The sequence below is a fragment of the Tachysurus vachellii genome, chromosome 15, assembly GCF_030014155.1.
Source record: "Tachysurus vachellii isolate PV-2020 chromosome 15, HZAU_Pvac_v1, whole genome shotgun sequence".
Lineage (NCBI taxonomy): Eukaryota > Metazoa > Chordata > Actinopteri > Siluriformes > Bagridae > Tachysurus > Tachysurus vachellii.
The window spans coordinates 8,301,369-8,321,306 of record NC_083474.1 but is presented as its reverse complement, the minus strand read 5'-3'; the positions used below and the strand labels follow the sequence as shown (position 1 = coordinate 8,321,306).

At 39.5% G+C, this 19,938-nt stretch overlaps 1 protein-coding gene across 1 annotated transcript in view; it reads right to left on the bottom strand.

Moving 5' to 3' along the window:
- grik4 (glutamate receptor, ionotropic, kainate 4) overlaps positions 1 to 18,688 on the bottom strand; it is a 385,301-nt gene extending 366,613 nt beyond the window's left edge. The window contains exon 1 of the mRNA XM_060887855.1: positions 18,584 to 18,688. The gene's annotated coding sequence lies outside the window, so the exon portion shown is untranslated. The remainder of the gene's footprint in view (positions 1 to 18,583) is intronic.
- Positions 18,689 to 19,938: the final 1,250 nt, after the last annotated feature.

Genomic DNA, 19,938 nt, shown 5'->3' with positions numbered 1-19,938 from the left:
TATTCGTAAGAGAAATGGCATGATTATGGCCATCACAAACGGCGTTGCTTATCATTCTTTCAATGATCGTAGTCCTATGTGTGCTCACCCATAATGGCTTCATAATAGACACAGGCTAACTGGCTGGTAGTATATCCTTTTTAGAGCTCCTATTCAATATTGTGACTAGGCATCAATGATGCAGTAGCATAAGATCTTCAGCAGAATAACGGTTAGGCTTGCAAGTACATATACACACACTCACACTCACTTGAGAATGGAGATAAGAGGAGAAGGGTAGCTCATTTACTCAGAAAAATGTTCTGTTTGTGCTATCACGAGGAGACTGCGAGCTGAATCCTGTAGATCTTGCCTCTCATGCTGGTACTTGTAGTAGGCTGGGGGAGAACTTGTTGGAGGAAGGTATAAGCAGGAGCATAATGCTACTTTCAGGGCCATACTTAGTGAACAGATCTCAAGAGAAAGGTCATAAAATGAGTGATCCTTAAGGCACCATAATGTCCAGTCTATCTCCTCCTTCACCCAAGGCCTAGGAGTTATGTTTGTAAGAAATTGTCTGACGTCCAGGCCAACCATGTTACCCATCTGGCTAGAAATGTGATTGTGATGTATAATATTTATAATGCACACTGCTCAGCACTATTTTGTGTATTTGTCCTGTAGTGTCTTGTATTGTCTGTTTGCGCTGACTTTTGTCTTGCACTTGTTTGTATTAGGTTGTACACTGCACACTTTATGTGGCTAAGGCAACTTTTAGTTTTTGTGTTTTTTTGTGTACCACCAGGGTCCTGGAGAAATGCGGTTTCATTTCACCATGTACTGCATCGGCTATATATGGTTGAAGTGACAATAAAAAACCTTCTTGACTCTTCTTGACTTGGTGTGTTGACCACTTGCAAGATTTTCGAATGAGTACAATTAATCCAATATGCTACCTTTATGTCAGAGATTGTAAATAATAGCTGAATACGAATGACTATGGAAAGAATGTTAAATCATTGTCTATGTGTGCTATAAAATAATCTTCTTTGGTAACGGGCCTTCATAACACATTTATAAGCATTGTATAAATATTTTATTACACTGGAGAATTTATTAAATATTTAGGCCAAAAGCCCTGAGGTGACATTAAAAAAGTGTGACTTGCTGTTTACAATACACAGACCGTGCATCTCTCACAACTCCCATAATTATTTTTGTTTAATTCCACCCATTTGTATTAAGCAACATATTTACCACAGTCTTACATTTTAATCTAGTCACCACCACATCTCCTGTTAACAAATAAGTTCCAAATGAACACCAAATAATCATAATAATCATAAAACATCTTTTCCACAGTGACATTAAATTTATAGGAATATTTTAATTGGAAATGTTTTTATTATTATTATTATTATTATTATTATTATTATTATTATTATTATTATTATTATTATCATTATTATTATTGTCTTTACACAAATTGTTTATTGTGTTGGTTTCAAATAAGAACATCTGGAAGCACAACTTTAAATATTCTCCTCCTATTTATTTATGAATCTGAACACTAGTTCTAAAGAGGTGGCCATGCAAAAAATGTTTTATAGATACATTTGCTGTATTAGAATTTTATAATCCGTTTACATCCATCAGGTAAAAACAGCTCTTTTAAACAAGGCTCTTTTTGGCAAGTGGTTGTTACCTATTTCAATATAAGGCCATCACTAATTATATATATATATATATATATATATATATATATATATATATATATATATATATATATATATATATATATTTCTTCCCCAGACTACTGCCACAAAGACGAAAGCAAAAAACTGTATAGAATGTCTTTGTATGTTGGATTACATTTTTCTCTACTGCAACTAAGAGGCTGTTCCAGTATGACAATGCCCATGTGCAAACGTGATCTCTATGAAGACATAATTTACCAAGTTTGTAGCGGAGGAACTCGACTGTCCTGCACAGAGCCCTGACTCAACCCCTCTGAACACCTTTGGGACGAAGTGGAATGTCGACTGGCTCCAGGCCCCTTTACCCAACATCAGTGCCTGATCTCACTAATGCTCTTGTGGCTGAATAAACACAAATCCTCACAAGCACACTCCAAAATCTAGTAGAAAACCTTCTCAGTATTGGACTGATGGTTATTATAACTCTAATGTGGGGAACTAAATCTGCATACGAGAGTTGAGCTCTGGTGTCTACAAACAATTGGCCACATACAGTAGGTTATTCATTTATAACAATATTTGACTATAATTTCATATAATTTGACAGCCATTGTTACATTTTGGTCAAATAATTCTGTCTTTGTTCCTTTGTTTCAGTAAACATATATGCATCATGCCTTAACTGTGCTGTCTAAAACAGAGAAAAGCTAAAAGAGTAAAGTCTAAAATTAAGTGAGTTGCCGTTCCCTGTTTCTTCTGGGGTAAAATGTGCTTTTCTATTCACTGGGGTTAAGCAGGAGGATAGCAGTGGTACATTTACATTTGTCTAAAAAGCACTGATTTGGTCACGCTGGTTAAGGATGACTCTAAAGAAGACAGAGACAGTGGGACCATAAACCCTGATCATGAGTTTCTCTGTGTCCTTTTAGAGTTGTTAAATGTTTTTAAGCTAATGTACTATAGCTCCCTGTGACTCTGGTGAACTACAGAATAGTAAATTCATGATCAACATTCTGTACCTTTTAAGTACAGCAGTATATTTTAGGCTTCTAAGAGACAAAACCCTGGAAACACGTGACAAACTGAGGGCAATCATACATTGCTGAGTGATTAACCAGGTGTCTATGTTAATGGCTTTATAAAGCTACAGTATGTTTGTCTAGTAGCTTAACAAAGCATTAGGCTAATGTTTCAATGGAATATTTGGGCACATATTAACCTAGATCTAAGAGATATATAATTAAAACCATAATTATTGGTGCCCTGGCTGAAAAAAATAAATGGATAATTATGGGGTGTGGGGGAGTGTGGTGTGGTAGCCTAGTGGTTAAAGCGTTTATCTACCCATCGGAAGGTCATGAGTTTGAATCCCAGGTTCACCAAGCGGCCTCTGCTGGAACCTTGAGCAAGGCCCTTAACCCTCAACTGCTCAGTTGTATAAATTGAAATAAAAATGTAAGTCACTCTGGTTAAGGGTGTCTGCAAATTGCCATAAATGTAATAACATATGATATTCTGGTCATACTCAAGGTTAAAAGTAAAAATCTTTATTAAGAAGTATAAAGATTTTAAAATTCCTCAGTGGTCCCAACATTTCTGTACTGATTTGGGTGTACAGCACATTCAGTGCAGAGGAAACCACTTTAATTAGTTCGGAGCAAAACCTAAGGTCCTGACCTGAGTTTACTGACTGTGTGGATTCTCACAACTTCTCCCAATTTCCTGCTCCCATCTCCCAAAACATGCTGGTAGGAAAATTGGCTACAGAATACTGCCCCCAATATGTGTGTGTGTGCGGTGAACTAGCATCAAACCCAAGGCTTATTTCCACTTCTCTCCAAGAATCCCTTGGATTCAGCATTACCCTGACCAGGATAAAGAAGTTACTGAAGACAAATGAGTAAATGGATGATGCCATCAATCTTCTCAAGAGCCCCTGGAGTACTGGCTGCACAACAGCACCAAAGACTCAATGATCAATGTCTATCAGGCAATGTGCATGGCCAGCAAATGAAAACAAACAAATTATTCTAACTATCTTTCCAACCATGCTTTGAACACGTCAGATGCAGTATTTGGTGTACCAGTCACAGAAAAGGGGTTAATTCTGGCACCCTTTACAGAAATGAACTTTATTTGCTTGTGAGAAATAATCTTGGGGGGTGGGGGGGGTTTAATGGTTGGATTATTCTGAGAATCACTTTTCTCATTGTGTAAGGTGGAAATTTATTTTGAACTGGTCAAAACAAACAGACATTTACACAATGAGTCTGATGTGTGCTTTGGGAAAAAAAAAAAACATTTGAGGACAATAACTGCATGACTACAAATAATGCTTTTCACACATTTAACATAATGACCAAAAATCATCCTTCTGCTTGTCATACATTTGGATTTAATAAAATGCATTACTTAACTATTGAGGACATTAAAACAGACACTAAATAACCGCAAATCATAGCACTCAGTACAACATTAAAAAGGCATACTGAATCAATACCTCATAAAAACAAGTGAAATTCCTGCCAAAGAAAGGGAGTGAGTTTCTGGCTTTGTAAACTGAATGCTGATTCACTTGCACACTTCAGTGGCTTTGGTGCAAATATATCCTACTTGAACCTTAATTGCAGAAAAGCATATCAGCGATTCTGGATGCTATCAAAAAAAAAGAGAAAAAGGCCAGTTTCTCTTGCTCATATTGTTTCAGGGGCTTTTTTATTGTCACCGTTGACTGTGGCTTGCTCATTAGTAGTAAATATAAAAAAAAATATTAAATTTTATAATTTTCATTTCATCATATTTCATTTATAGTCCCAAAAAACTGCTTTGTGACAATGTCCATGGTTAACAGTGCTATTCAAATGAAATTAGAACAGAATAGAATAATCTGTCTAGTAATCTGCATGGGATCACAGGCTCTCCACAGGCCCTACTGCCCTACAACCAGCTTCCATACCAACCAAATGAGAAGCTTTGGTAGGCTTTGTCTCCGATTTTGTAACTGTTGGGTGAGCATTTGTACTTGAGGGTTATGTTCAGCACTGTAATGAGAAGGAGCTATACTATTACTGTGTAGTCAGGTATACACAGTACAGGTAAGGCTGGACATCTGATGCTGGTACCAACATCAGAAACAAGCCTTTTCATTCCCCAAAGTATTTGCGATCATCTCTTGCCATGTAGTGCTTGGTAGGATGTCTACTCCCCTGTGACCCATTCTGAAGACATATTACACAAGAATACTATCACAGGATGCTGCTGTGATGGCACTGTGATGATCGCCATTTGAATAAATGGCACTTTGAGAATTGAAAGGCATTAAATGCCCATTATTGTGATTGATGTCTGAAATCTTAGCTCAACATTGATCAGAATCAGGCTCTGGAGAGATTGTTTCACCTTGCCAAACATTAAGAAATCATTTTTTAAATGTATTTCGTTTTTTTTTTATTATTATTATTATTGTTCAGAACTAAAGAGTGCAAGTAATAAAAAATTGATAATGGTAACTGTGTGCATCGTTTCCTTTGAGAGGCCCCCATCACATCCTGCGGGTAAGGACGGGATGGAGGCAGATGGCCTTGTTCATCTTGTGCATCTGTTACTGCCTTTGAGGTTTTTGTTCAGATTTTTCTCTTTATAAATGACCTCCTAGCTTTGAACAAGTTCATAATAGAAAATATTACAATTAGTTTAATTTCTTGATCGATAGAATTTTTCATTGTTATTAATTTCTGCTCCAAAACGATTATCAGCAGACTGGTCGTGTTTCAATGAGAGTTATAGCAGGCATACGACTATAGTAACACTGATAGACTTTTAACAATTAGCAAACACCCACAGAATCTGGACAGATGCACAATAGAAAAAGGCCAAAACAATGTTTTCAAGTGTCCATATTCTTTAGATCCCTGATCTTGGCTGACAGGAGTGAAGCTCCATGTGCTACTTTAGCCCATCCACCCCAAGGTGTGCTGTTCTATGCATTCTCAGTTGGTTTTCTGCTGACCAAGTTTGTAAAGATTGATTCTTTGTGTTAATTTGAGTCACTGTAGCCTCCCATCAGCGAGGTGTTTCTGCAATCTTGTTTTAACTCAAGAGACTGTTGTGTATGAAAATGAGATCAGCAGCTTCTGAAATACAAAACCCAGTGTGTCTGAAAAAAAAAACTACCATGCCATAGTCACTGTGGTCATGAAGCTCACATCCTGATGCCTGATGGGTTCATTAACTGAAGCACTTGATAATTCTATGCACTATTCTGCTTCTGCATGATTGGCTGATTGAATAATGAGTAAACAGTTATACAGGTGCTCTTTATACAGTGCACAGTGAGCGTTCCTTGGTATTGTGAAAGTCAATAGTCCAGTCAAATGCATGATGGTGGTAAAACAATAAGGAATGAATTCAATAGATTGATATCAAGCTAATACACTTTCAAATACAAGCAAAGATCGATGTCTTTTTGTGCAGACATGGGCATAGAAATAATCAGGACATATACCTAAACATCTTGCTGCCGTAGCTTGCAACAAATGTTCTTTTTATGAGTGTTCACTACTGTCAGTGCTCTAGGACATGGTGTTTATATTCAATAATTCCTCGTCTTTGTGACAGCAACAAATTTGCTGAGTCTGGTGTTTAATTGTTTTTGCTAGACATTTTATTGCAAGGCTATGGAGTTACTAGCCCAGATCTGGTCCTTGGGTGAAGTTTTACTGCATGTTTGATTGGCTTTTACCAGGGGATTAAATAAAAGATTAACAGACTCAGTACACATTAAGGATTTTTTTTTCACACAGGAGACGACAATTTAATTTTCAATGAGCGGTACGCATACCAAAACACTGAGAAGGTCTTAATTTGCCCATCAGCTTTAGCCAATAAACATTGGCTACTACTAAGTATAATTTTAACATACATACATACAAAAATACATACATACATACATACATACATTCATACATACATACTGTACATACATTCATACATACATACATACATGTGTGTGCATGTGCATAATTTTAATTTATATATATATGCACACATATAACATATACACACATAAATATATGTAATAAATCTTAAATATATAAGAAAAGGGGAAGGGGAAAAGGTGGAAACACCAAATAATTGAATATTTAAATGATCATTTCAGACCTGCTCACCTTTTTACATTTTGCTTTCTGCATTTGAATAACAGAATATAAAAATACACTAAAAGAGCAGTTTTCTTTTTTTCTGTAATAAATTGCCAGTTCAAGATTGAGACAATCAAGATAGATCAGCTGTCTTGAACTTCCCACTTGAAAAATGTGCTGATGAGGTTCTATCACTTTCTGCCATGCTTAATAGAGGGTTTATTAATGTGAAACAAAGTCTCTCTATGTGGGACCAAAATAACTATCATTAGTACATAGGATCGGTTAGAAATAAAAGAAAACACATCCTAATTTTTTCTGCCCAAAGAGAAAAAAATATTAACCAGACCCACAATAAAGTGTAAAATCGAACAGTTTTGAAATGGTTTAGATCCATGATGGTAATTATAATTAGACATTCATTTTATACCAGTGCTTGCTTATATTGTTTTTAAAACAACTGTCAGAACCCATTCATGTCTTCACAAGAAATATTAGACTGTTATGCTTCCTACTGGTCACTTCATTTACCACCCTCCCTCATTCTGCTGTATTATAAGATTTTTAGTATTTTCCTGGTAATAAAAGGCAATAATTACTGGGGGGAGGTGGTAAAAAGGAAAGTGGGGCTCAAGGAGAAAAAGTGCCACTACATCTGTGGTAGGCCCTATTATTGTTTTGTAATCTGGCTCTGTGTTATTGATTATATCAACTAGAAAATCTAGTCATGACTGTGTTGTTTGCACTTATTACATGCACTATTTGCCAAAAGTATATGGACACTTGACAATCACAATCGTATGTGCTTTTTAAAAATCCCATTCCAGATGTAGTCCGTCTTTCACTGTTATATTAACCTCCATTTGTCTGCCACGTTGTTCCACTAGATTTTGAAGTGTGGCTGTGGGGGATTTAGTGTGTACATCGCATTTAATTAGAAGTTCAGTAGATCATTTACTGCTGATGATACACGACAAGACAATTCGTCTGTTCATTTTCCGTACTGTTTATCCTATACACGGTCACAGGTAACCTGGAGAATATTGAAGGGGACTTGAGGCACAAGGTGGGAGACACTATGAATGGAGTGTCAACCAATTACAGAGCTCAATTACATGCACACACCTATTCCTGCATAACAAATTAGCGAGGTCAATTAGCCTGGTGGAAGAAGCCAGAGGAGAGTACCCAGAGGAAACAACCACAGCATGGTGAAAACATGTAAACTCCTCATACACAGAGGGATAAAAAAAAAAAAAAAAAGCATAATCGTGCTAAGCACTAAGTCACTTCACCCCAGAAACAGGATTAGTACCTACAAAATGTAAAATAACACTTGCATTGCATTTACACTAAAAGTTACTCTTACTGGGGAATTTAAAATGCCAATGTATCAGAGGACTTTTAATATCACACCACTTTGTGTTTCACTGTTCAAAATATACCAATATGATTCCACTGTGAAATCATTTATACACACTCAACCCGCAAACCTGCACAATTCACATGCACTAAAGCCAATTTAAAACAAGAATTTTGAATATTCTTATATATACCCATATATATCAGTCAATCATGTGAACTGTGGAAGCTCTATTAATAACATCATATATATACAAGCCAAGAACTCGGTTAATGTTCACATCAAACATCAGAAATGAGAACAATGTCACCTCAGTGACTTTGGCATGGTTGTTGGTGCCAGACAGGCTGGATTTAGCATTTCAAAAACTACTGATAGAATTTCTTACACAGACGGGTGTAAAAAAAACCCATGAGTGACAATTCTGCAGGCAGAATGCCTTGTTGATGAGAGAAGTCAGAGGAGAATCATTTGAGCTAACAGGTTTCCACTGTTCGGCTTCGATCAGCCAAGAACAGGAACCTGAGGCTATGATGGGCACAGGTACACTGGACAGCTGAAGATGAAAATGTCATTTGGTCTTTTTTCCAATCTTAGACTGTCCAGTTTCAGTAAGCATGCACCTATTCATTTTAAATGATTTGCTGTTTGTAAAGTCCATTCAGTGTTACTATGATTCCTGTCATATCCATCACTCTGTGGCACTCACCTGATAAAAGGCATTGTAGCATATGTTATCTGTTTTTTTGCCTCACTGTCCAAAGTGTTGTGTAACCTTTACCAACATCCTGCTATTCTCCTCTTACTATCTCTTTCACAAGGCATTTACAATCACAGCACCAGTGTTCACGGGATAGTTCTTGTGTTTTCTGACATTCTGTTTAAACCCTATTCTTGCGTTGAAGTACCAGAAAATCAGACGCTTTTGAAATATTCAAACCAGCTTGTCTGGCACTAAAAACCATGTCACAGTCAAATATCACTGAAATCACATTTCTCTCTATTCTGATGTTTAATGTGAACATTAACTGAAGTTCTTGGCATGGAGCTGAATCATTTGATGTATTGTGCTACTGCCACATGATTTGCCAATTGGATAATTGCATGTAAAGGCCAGTTTCCAGGTGCAGCTATTATTAAACTGGCCGGTGAGTGTATATCATACTATTTTATTTTTTGCATGATTAACAGCTAACATTTCAAAATACAAAGCCTTTGGTTACAGAACGGCACACTTGAATAGATCCGGTAACGGAGCTGCTGAAGGGAGATGGATATTTGTCTGGCCCAGGAAAAAAAAATTAAAGCAGTTGCAATGTTCTGAACTCAAGCTACAAGAAGCTGTTTTGCTGATTTGTGTCAATAAGGATTAAGTATAATGAAGCAGCTGTGCTGTTCATGCACACTACAGAGTGGTGTTTTGAATAAATATTCAATATTACCTTCTTCGTAGAATCAATACTGTGCTACAAGATTAAATGCAGAAAGTTTACGGCCTTTTCTGCTTTTTATTTAAATGAATCGTCTTGAAACTTGAAACTTGACTGAAACACAAACATTTATGAACAACAAAAGACATTGTATTCAACATAATTAGCAATAGACAATAAAATAGCTTTTACTACATACATAGAGACGTACATAAAACATAACCAAAAAGCAACAAAAAGAATAAAAATATTATATTTTAAATTATGTGACAAATGATATTTTGTGGACAAAATTTTATAAGATGTTTATATTGATTTTGTGACATTGTTCTAGAGACACCAACAGCACTAAATCTCTTCCTGTAATGTCTAACAAGAGTTCAAGATAGCAGCTAAGTGTCACGATGCAGGACAAAGGCGAGTGAGGATCCAAATGCAGATTTAAAGTTTAATAGTCCAAAACACAAGAAACAGATGAACAGACAGGCAGACAGACAGAACAAGGCAGCAAACAGGGCTAACAGGACACAGGAACAGGCACACCAACATCCAACATGAGGCAACGACCAACACCAGGGAAGTGAACAAACAGAGTATAAATAAGAGACAAGAACCAATCACACAGCAGAACTAATTAGAGACAAGACAACACACCTGAGGGGAAGAAGGAGTACAATTAATGTCCATGGGAACAAAAGAGTGGGCGGAGCAAACAATTAACAACCGGGAAAGACAGCAGACAGAAACAGGACAGAAACACAGACAGACTCATTACAGAGCCCCCCCCCAGGAGTGGATTCCAGACACTCCAACACAGAACCGGAGGGCGGCGGAGCGGAGGCGGAACAGGGGGCGGGAAGGCGGGCCAGGTCCATGTGGCGGTAGAGGGCAGGGCAGAGCCGGTGAAGCTGGAGGCCAGGGCGGAGCCGGCGAAGCTGGAGGCCAGGGCGGAGCCGGCAGAGCAGGAGGCCAGGGCGGAGCCGGCAGAGCAGGAGGCCAGGGCGGAGCCGGCAGAGCAGGAGGCCAGGGCGGAGCCGGCAGAGCAGGAGGCCAGGGCGGAGCCGGCAGAGCAGGAGGCCAGGGCGGAGCCGGAAACCAGGGTGGCGCCGCAGGCAGAGTCAGCGACCAGAGCAGGACCGGAGACCAGGGTGGCGCCGCAGGCAGAGCCAGCGACCATAACGGCGTTGGCGGCCAGGGTGGTGCTGGAGGCGCTTTGAACCTGTAAAGATGGACAGGAAAGGGAGAGACTGACAGAGACAGGGAGACAAAGCTGGGGACCACTGGTTCCGTCGACCCGGTCGGTTCGGCTGGTTCTGTCGACCTGGTAGACCCGGCTGGTTCTGTTGACCCGGTCGGTTCCATTGACCCGGTCGGTCCGGCTGGCTCGGTTGACCCGGTCGGTCCCATCGACCCGGTCGGTTCGGCTGGTTCTGTCGACCTGGTCGACCCGGTCGGATCCCGTATTTCAGCGGGTTCAGCAGGTTCGGGCGTTTCAGCAGGTTCGGGCGCTTCGGCGGGTTCGGGCGCTTCGGCGGGTTCGGGCGCTTCGGCGGGTTCATGTGCTTCAGCGGGTTCAAGTGCTTCAGCAGGTTCAGGCGTTTCAGCAGGTTCGGGAACCTCAACAGGTTCATGTGCTTCAGCAAGCTCGGGCGTTTCAGCAGGTTCGGGCGTTTCGGCGGGTTCGGGCGCTTTGGCGGGTTCATGTGCTTCAGCGGGTTCAAGTGCTTCAGCAGGTTCGGGCGTTTCAGCAGGTTCAGGCGTTTCAGCAGGTTCGGGAACCTCAACAGGTTCATGTGCTTCAGCAAGCTCGGGCGTTTCAGCAGGTTCGGGCGTTTCGGCGGGTTCGGGCGCTTCGGCGGGTTCGGGCGCTTCGGCGGGTTCGGGCGCTTCAGCAGGTTCGGGCGCTTCAGGTGCCTTCGGTGCTCCAGCCGGTGCCGTAGGGATGCCGGCCGCCCGGACCGACGCCATCGGGGTGTCCGCCAGCTTGGCGATCAGCCGGTTCCCCCGGGCCTCGCCCGAGCTTTCCGGTCTGGCACCCATGTGGACGGGTTCGGTTACTGGTGTGCACAGGTCTGGGTCGGACCGAGGTACTGTAGGGGCCTCGGGCGTCCGTGGCTGGCCTGGCTCCGCAGCCCACGGACCCCGACGCCTACTGCCCCCCCCCAAAAAATATTTAGGGCCGGTGTCCGACTCTGTCCTGTGCACGGTTAGGGAGGACCCGCCCAGGAGCAACGCTATGTTGGCCAGGTCCGTGAAAGGCCCCACCTCTCGGCCCAATGGCACTAGGTAGCGCAGCCCGTCCTCTAAACCATGCCGGAACAGGTCCTTGAGGGCCCTCTCCCCAAAATCCACCTGATTGGACAAGTCCAAGAACACCTCTACATATTCCTCTAGTGGGGAATCCCCCTGACATAAACGAAACAAAATCTCTGCTGGATCCATTTGGTTGGTCGTTCTGTCACGATGCAGGACAAAGGCGAGTGAGGATCCAAATGCAGATTTAAAGTTTAATAGTCCAAAACACAAGAAACAGATGAACAGACAGGCAGACAGACAGAACAAGGCAGCAAACAGGGCTAACAGGACACAGGAACAGGCACACCAACATCCAACATGAGGCAACGACCAACACCAGGGAAGTGAACAAACAGAGTATAAATAAGAGACAAGAACCAATCACACAGCAGAACTAATTAGAGACAAGACAACACACCTGAGGGGAAGAAGGAGTACAATTAATGTCCATGGGAACAAAAGAGTGGGCGGAGCAAACAATTAACAACCGGGAAAGACAGCAGACAGAAACAGGACAGAAACACAGACAGACTCATTACACTAAGGGATATTTAAGCTCGGTCTCATTTGTGTTCAAAGCTCTTAATTTTTTCCATGGTTACAGACAAGAAAAGGGATTTTAAATCTGTGTGACTTTATACAGTATTTGAATCCCAGGGAAACAAGACCTGGTGAATGCAACAAGAAAGTTCCCGGGGACTTACAGTAGCGGAAATAAAAATATGTTTCTCAAGCATGACAATTTATTTGCATGTATTTAAAATATACCATAAGGGTTTCAGTATTTTTTGCATTTATACATTGTGGTCCAGATTTCTGAGAGCACTAGTGAAACCAATACTGTTTTGTATAATTTTCTAATTTAAAACAACAATTTTCATTACAAATTACATTTACCAAAAAGAAAAACCTTTGAAATATTGACATGAATTTCTTCGCATTTGGTATTCAGTCTCCTGTTTACTTTAATGACAGTTTAGCACTCGAGCTGGCATGAACTCAACAAGTTTATGCAATGCCTAATGATCCATTTGAGTATCATCTGTATGCATGTTTCAGTAGAAGAGAAAGCCAAGATGAAATTTCAAAATTTCAGAATCTTGTATAATATATTCTTCAGATACTTCATTTTTTTTTCTTTGATTTAAATATTTCATAATTCGAAAAACTTCTGATTATGACCAATTTTAAATTAAAATTTTGTTTTTAAATGTGCTATTCATTAATTCACAAAAAATTCAATGGCATCATTTGTGCGTCTGCTATATGTTAAATCATATTTTGTCAGCACCTCCTATGTTACATTATTTCCGCATGCATCCATATAAACTCTCTCTCACTCATTTTCTACCGCTTATCCGAACTACCTCGGGTCACGGGGAGCCTGTGCCTATCTCAGGCGTCATCGGGCATCAAGGCAGGATACACCCTGGATGGAGTGCCAACCCATCGCAGGGCACACACACACTCTCATTCACTCACGCAATCACACTACAGACAATTTTCCAGAGATGCCAATCAACCTACCATGCATGTCTTTGGACCGGGGGAGGAAACCGGAGCACCCGGAGGAAACCTCCGAGGCACGGGGAGAACATGCAAACTCCACACACACAAGGCGGAGGCGGGAATCGAACCCCCAACCCTGGAGGTGTGAGGCGAACGTGCTAACCACTAAGCCACCGTGCCCCCCTCCATATAAACTAAAAGGAGTTTTTTTTTTTAATTTCAATTGACTGTTATTGGAAATCTCCTGTGCATTCCAATGTGCATTTCTTCTATTAAATTATATTGTCCTCCTTTCGATAAATTCTTTATTTCTGGAGTGGGGAGTGGGAAAATGCCCATAAATGCCCATGCTGGCTACCTAGGCATAATATAAACAGAAATATGTGAAAAGACCTCTAAATAATAAATAAGTTTTAATTGTAAAAATACTGAAAATGCCATTACACATACACTAATGCCCAACAATAAGGGTACAATTCCAGGTTTACTCAGATAACCACAAAATATACTGACACAAATCAAATTTATATGGCAGAGAGATAAACTGAACATGAACTGAGACTGTGTCTGCCTATTAAAAAGAAACTGGAGCACGAATTGCAGGAAACGAGTGACTGATGATAATTAACCTACAGCACCATCAGACAGAAGCCAGGAAAGACTGTCACAGGTTCTGCAGTGCTGTTTACAGACAGCTTTATTTTATAGGCCTGCATGATGATAGCTAAAATAATTATGAAAATCACTGCAGATTTTCCTGTGTGTAAAAATGTACCCTGTTTCTTATACAAGCTCGTACTTTTTTATACATCTACACACATGGTGAATACAGATGATGATTAAAAACAAAACAAAACAAAAAAAAACGTGTTATGAAGAATGAAGGCTGATGAAGCAAGCTGTTTAACAAAAATCTATATAGGTGTCTATCCCATATAGGTGAGCTTTGGTGATGTATCACACAATTTACATTCTTTTCATACTAATCAAACCCTCCAGGTAGCCTTTAAGTCCTGTGGGTGGGGACATAGTCATCCAGGAAGATCACTCTCATTAGGACAGAAACTAATGAGATATTGAGGTTAAAGGTGATTAGACAGAGAACTTTCTTGATTTTCAGTGGCCTTTACCTTTAAGGGGACAAGTTAACCCAAACCACTGCAGTTTTCCCTTTACATTTACATTTACAGCGTTTGGCAGACGACCCTTATATAGAGCACCGTACAAAACTGCTTAAGTCTCTATCATTGAATGCATGAACTCTTGTTCACTAGGCTACAGACTTAAGATACCATGAGCCTAAATCACTGTTTATTTTTTTCTGTATTTTTTTTTTTTTTTTTTTTTGTAAATACACACACAAGTGCTAGCTGAAGTGTTTCATGAATAAGTAGGTCTTCGACCGTCGATTGGAAATAGTCCAGTGACTCACCTTTATTTTGCCATATGCATGTATATTGATTTAAAGGTAGGCTTATAGATACTGTAGATACTGTAGATACTGTAGATAGATAGATAGATAGATAGATAGATAGATAGATAGATAGATAGATAGATAGATAGATAGATAGATAGATAGATAGGTTTTATAGAAAACATGTCACTAGAGCTTATAATTATACTTCAACTGAGGAATCTAAAACTAATAACAATAAACCAAAAACAAGAATTATGTAGCTGCATCATTACTTCAGTATAAAGGCATTAAGGAAAAAAAAAACAATTTAAACTTTAAAATAGAAAAGAGCTCCAGGTTTCCACTTGGGGCTTCTAGGAATAAACAAAAACTTGACAGCATATTAAAACTAAAGAAAAGTCCCCAAATTTAGAGCATGTATTAATATTTTATGGTATTTTGAAGGGTATAAGCACACGTCTCATCAACTACTAAACATGTTTCATATTAATAGACTGATTTGCAGATGGCATTTCCATGTAGTTTGGCAAAGTTACAGCTGGGGCTGGACTATATTGAACTGAGTGAATTTTAGACAGCAATTGGGCTCAAAGCAGTGTATCTAATCTGGCAAGCCAGCCACATTATCATTCAACATCAGAGCTCCTGAGTCCTATTTGGAGCATAACATCACTTTCTCATGGCCATTTCTCATTGTGATGTAATGAAATATTTGCATGTCTTTTCCATCTTCTCTATTCCGGGTGAGAGATATCATGTCACAATTCTTTTCTATGATACATGACATGTATCACAATATGAAGGTTTGCGAACAAACCGGCAGCAGGAGACTAGTGCTATTATATACATGTGCTGTTATTTGAAATTACTTCTGAAAATATATGGAAATTAAAAAAAAAAAACAATGATTCAGTCAAAATACAAATGTTTAATCAGCTGCTTCAAATCAGTGCTTTTAACTATTTTAACAGAGATTATGGCTAAAATAAGAGAGAGAGCCATCTCTTAAAAACAGGGTGTTATAACATAACTTATGACGTCATGGCTGCAATGTGGGCAGTGTTGCTGGTAATGTTTAATAATGCAACCAGGTGATATGAAATAAAGTATTCGTTAATTTGTTTCTTTGTTTTTTAACAAACACATGACTGCAACTAACTTTGAAGACACAAAGGTAAAGCATTCAGTAGATTTGTATGGTTTATGCTTTTGTAGTCAAAGATTCCACATATAGCCGATATGAGAGAAAGAGAAAATGTGAGGACGTGTAAATCTGTATGACAATTGGCAATGGACACAAAAATTCTACACAACACCAATAAAATGACAGATTATTGTAATTTACAAAAAGAAACCATGATAATTCATATCAGAACTGTTCAATGTGAAGTTATAATGTATAAAAATAAAGTGAATATCTTTCAAAAACTTTTAGAGAAAGAAGGAAAAATGAAAAAGTTACTAAAACCCAGTTGCATAAGTGTGCACACTCCTAAACTAATACACTTTTGAAGCACCATTTGATTTTACTACACCTCTCACCTTCCACTCGCTTTGGGTAAGACTTTTTTGCAAAAACATCCTGAATCCACTAAACTGTAAGGGCTTTCCTGTGCACAACCACTTAAAGTCACCCAACAGGTTTTTTTCAGATCTACATTCTGGCAAGGTTGTTCAAAAACATTGATCTTCTCTTGGTTAAGCCACTTCTTTTTTAGTTTGGATGTATGCAGTTGGTAACTGTGGTGTTGAAAGGTGAGATTCCTTTTCATCTTCAGTTTACTAGCAGACACCTGAAGGTTTTGCACTAAAATCGACTGGTATTTGAAGCCATTCACATGATTTCCCTCCACCTTAATGTACAGTCCCAGTTCTGGCTGAAGAAAAACAGCCCTAAAGCATGATGCTGCCAACACCATGCTGAACCGTTGGTTTGGTGTTCTTGGTGATGTGCACTTTTTTTTTGCACCTTTTGGAATACCTTTATTCATACCTTTACATACCTTTTGGAATTATAACTTGTGAAATTGGTCTTGCTTTTGGTCACACATTTTATCACATGATCTGTTTTGATATAGTTGAAACTGAACATTTTTTGTGAAAAAGGGCTTCCGTCTAGCCACACTACCCCACAGCCCAGATGTGTGAAAAAGATGAGAAATTGTTGTCACATGCATAGAGTAATCAGAACTTGTCACATATTCCTGCGGCTCCTTCAATGTCAGAGGTAAAACCTGATTTGGGTGATGTTAGTGTGGTCCATTTTCTAAGTTTGTTCATGATGGTTTTTACAGTGTTCCACGGTACCTCTAACATTTTGGAAATTCAACAAGCGAGACACCATGCATGCTTTGTAAGCTCTTTGTGAACCATGGCTTCAGCATTTGGATGAAACCAAGAGGATATAAAGAAAATCCTACAGAAACAGCTTTATTTGGTTAATCAGAATCATTTCATAGCTGACAGCTGTATGATAATTATGTTTTAATATGACACTGAATGTGATTGGTTCGTTCTGAACACAGCCACTCCCCCATTTATAAAAAGGTGTGCATCATCCCTGTCTCCAAAAGCCATTTTAACAGGGGTGACTTTTTTTTATATCCATGGCAAATGTTTACTGCTTTGTACTTGAAGCATCTGTAGGCCTGAAAAATAAAATCCCTTGTATGTGTGCAAGCATGCTTGGTCAATAAACCTTCTTTGGATTCTGAAAATTGTTTCTTTTATTTAGACAACGTGAAATATCCCTAGCCAGGTCTGTTTGCTAGCAGAAGTAACATTAGCTGAGCTGCTAAAACTCGTACTCGCACTCATCAAGCTCGTTGACTATGAATAAACATTTTTATTTTTAAATTGTATCGTGTAAGGTTATTCATTGATATTATTAGAATAATAATAATTATATAAATAATGATCAAATATATAAAAGAAATAATTATAATTATAAATCATTTATTATTATTATTATTATTATTATTATTATTATTATTATTATTATTATTATTATCCATAAATATAATGGAAAGTCATTTCGAACTCAACAGGTATTTATTTAAATGGAGTGTTACAAACAAATCAGTATATAATGGAGATTCGAAATGTGTAGATAATGTAGTATACATTATATATTGTATATATACTTTGACACATTTGTGTGATGTGGACCTGAGCACAATTTTAATCCTACACAAGTAGAAAGCGAGGCCTTGAGACACCGTTAATAACGTGCAACAGTCGTTTTACAACCTCTCTGTCTCAGTCTTTCTCGGTGAGGATAAACAGCGACGATAACGCTGTTGCGTGTTGCGCCGCGTACGCGTACGCGTAGACGCACGTTCCTTTGCGCGTTCACGTCAACAAATTCAACAAGTACGCGGTATTTATATCTCTATCGGACATGTATAAACTTGTCTCGTGATGCGTTTGGAAAGTGTTTTCTCTACTTCACGGCGAAAAGAAACACGAACCGGGGAGTCAATTAATTCAAACGGACTCTCCTCCTTATCCGAGTGTGTTGTATTGTTAAAGAAAGTCAATGACTTTATTGTGAGAAGAAGAAAAAAAAACACAACAACTATATTTACACTAACTTCTTGTCGCCATGTTTGATATCCGGTCTATTGAACGGATAAATGGATAAATGGATATCCTACAGAGTTAAAGCAGTGGTATAATTAACGCGTTCTCTATAATAAACCTAGAATAAGTGATAATAAATGTTTTTTTTTTTCTCTTTAAAGTCTCCTTACCTGTGTGTTCCTCTGCTCGTGGAGCTCCCTGTATGATGCTGTTTATCCTGGAGAAAGATGATGTTGAGCCGCAACACTGTTTAGAAGCTACACCGCGTCTCTTCGTGCCCAAAGAGAGAGAGAGTGTGTGTGAGAGAGAGAGAGAGAAAGGCGCTGGATGAAGGTATGAATTTGGTGAATTGATGAATTCATGAAGCGATGAACTACTTGGGGGGAAAAAAGGGCACTTCAGTTTAAAAAATGAAAAAGAGAAGAAAAATTCCCTCCTTCGTAGGTTATATCCGAAAAATGCCGGCGTTGTGAGGCAAAGGCGCGCTGTGAGGGCAAATCTCCATCCCGGGTAGAAAACACGCCGCTTGTCCTTTCTGTGTCCAACAAAGTCTGAATCATTTCTTTCCTTCTGCTTCCTCAGACTACCTGAAAACTGACAGCAGGATGCGAAGGCTGGGCTTTAAACAGCGAGGTCTGTTCCTCCAACACCACGGCTTTAAGAGAGCATCTTAAAAAAGCAGCTCCGCAGCTTGACGCTTGTTTTCTCCCACTCAGAATCACCTACACTGATATCTTCGACATTCGGAGGTGTTTGCAGTCATACGAAGTCGTACATTTTCGAAGAAGCTCCAGTCGGCGTGACGTGAAGCTGCGAGGGGATGCGTAACTGTCTGGCGAAAAAAAGAAAAAAAAAAAAAGGCAACCGGGGGGCTCCGCGTATGCTTGCGCGCGCCCGCGTGTGTGTGTGCGCGCGTGTGTGTGTGCGTGTGCGCGCGCGTAAGCACTTTTATATATATATATATATATATATATATATATATATATATATATATATATATACTGTATATATATATATATATGTACACACAGCAATATACGCTAGAGCCTTAACCGATTTGTTAGACCTGACTGTGTAGCTCGCTGGGGGATCACAACGCTTTTCTTCTTACTTCTAAGCCTCACAAACAGCACCTTGGGGTCATTGCTTTTTTTTTCTTTTTTCTTTTTTATTTCCTACACTTTTTTTTTTATTTATTTATTTTTTATTTTTCATGTTTTTGTTCAAGGGGGCACGGTGGCTTAGTGGTTAGCATGTTCGCCTCACACCTCCAGGGTTGGGGGTTCGATTCCCGTCTCCACCTTGTGTGTGTGGAGTTTGCATGTTCTCCCCGTGTCTCGGGGGTTTCCTCCGGGTACTCCGGTTTCCTCCCCCGGTCCAAAGACATGCATGGTAGGTTGATTGGCATCTCTGGAAAATTGTCCGTAGTGTGTGATTGTGTGAGTGAATGAGAGTGTGTGTGTGCCCTGCGATGGGTTGGCACTCCGTCCAGGGTGTATCCTGCCTTGATGCCCGATGACGCCTG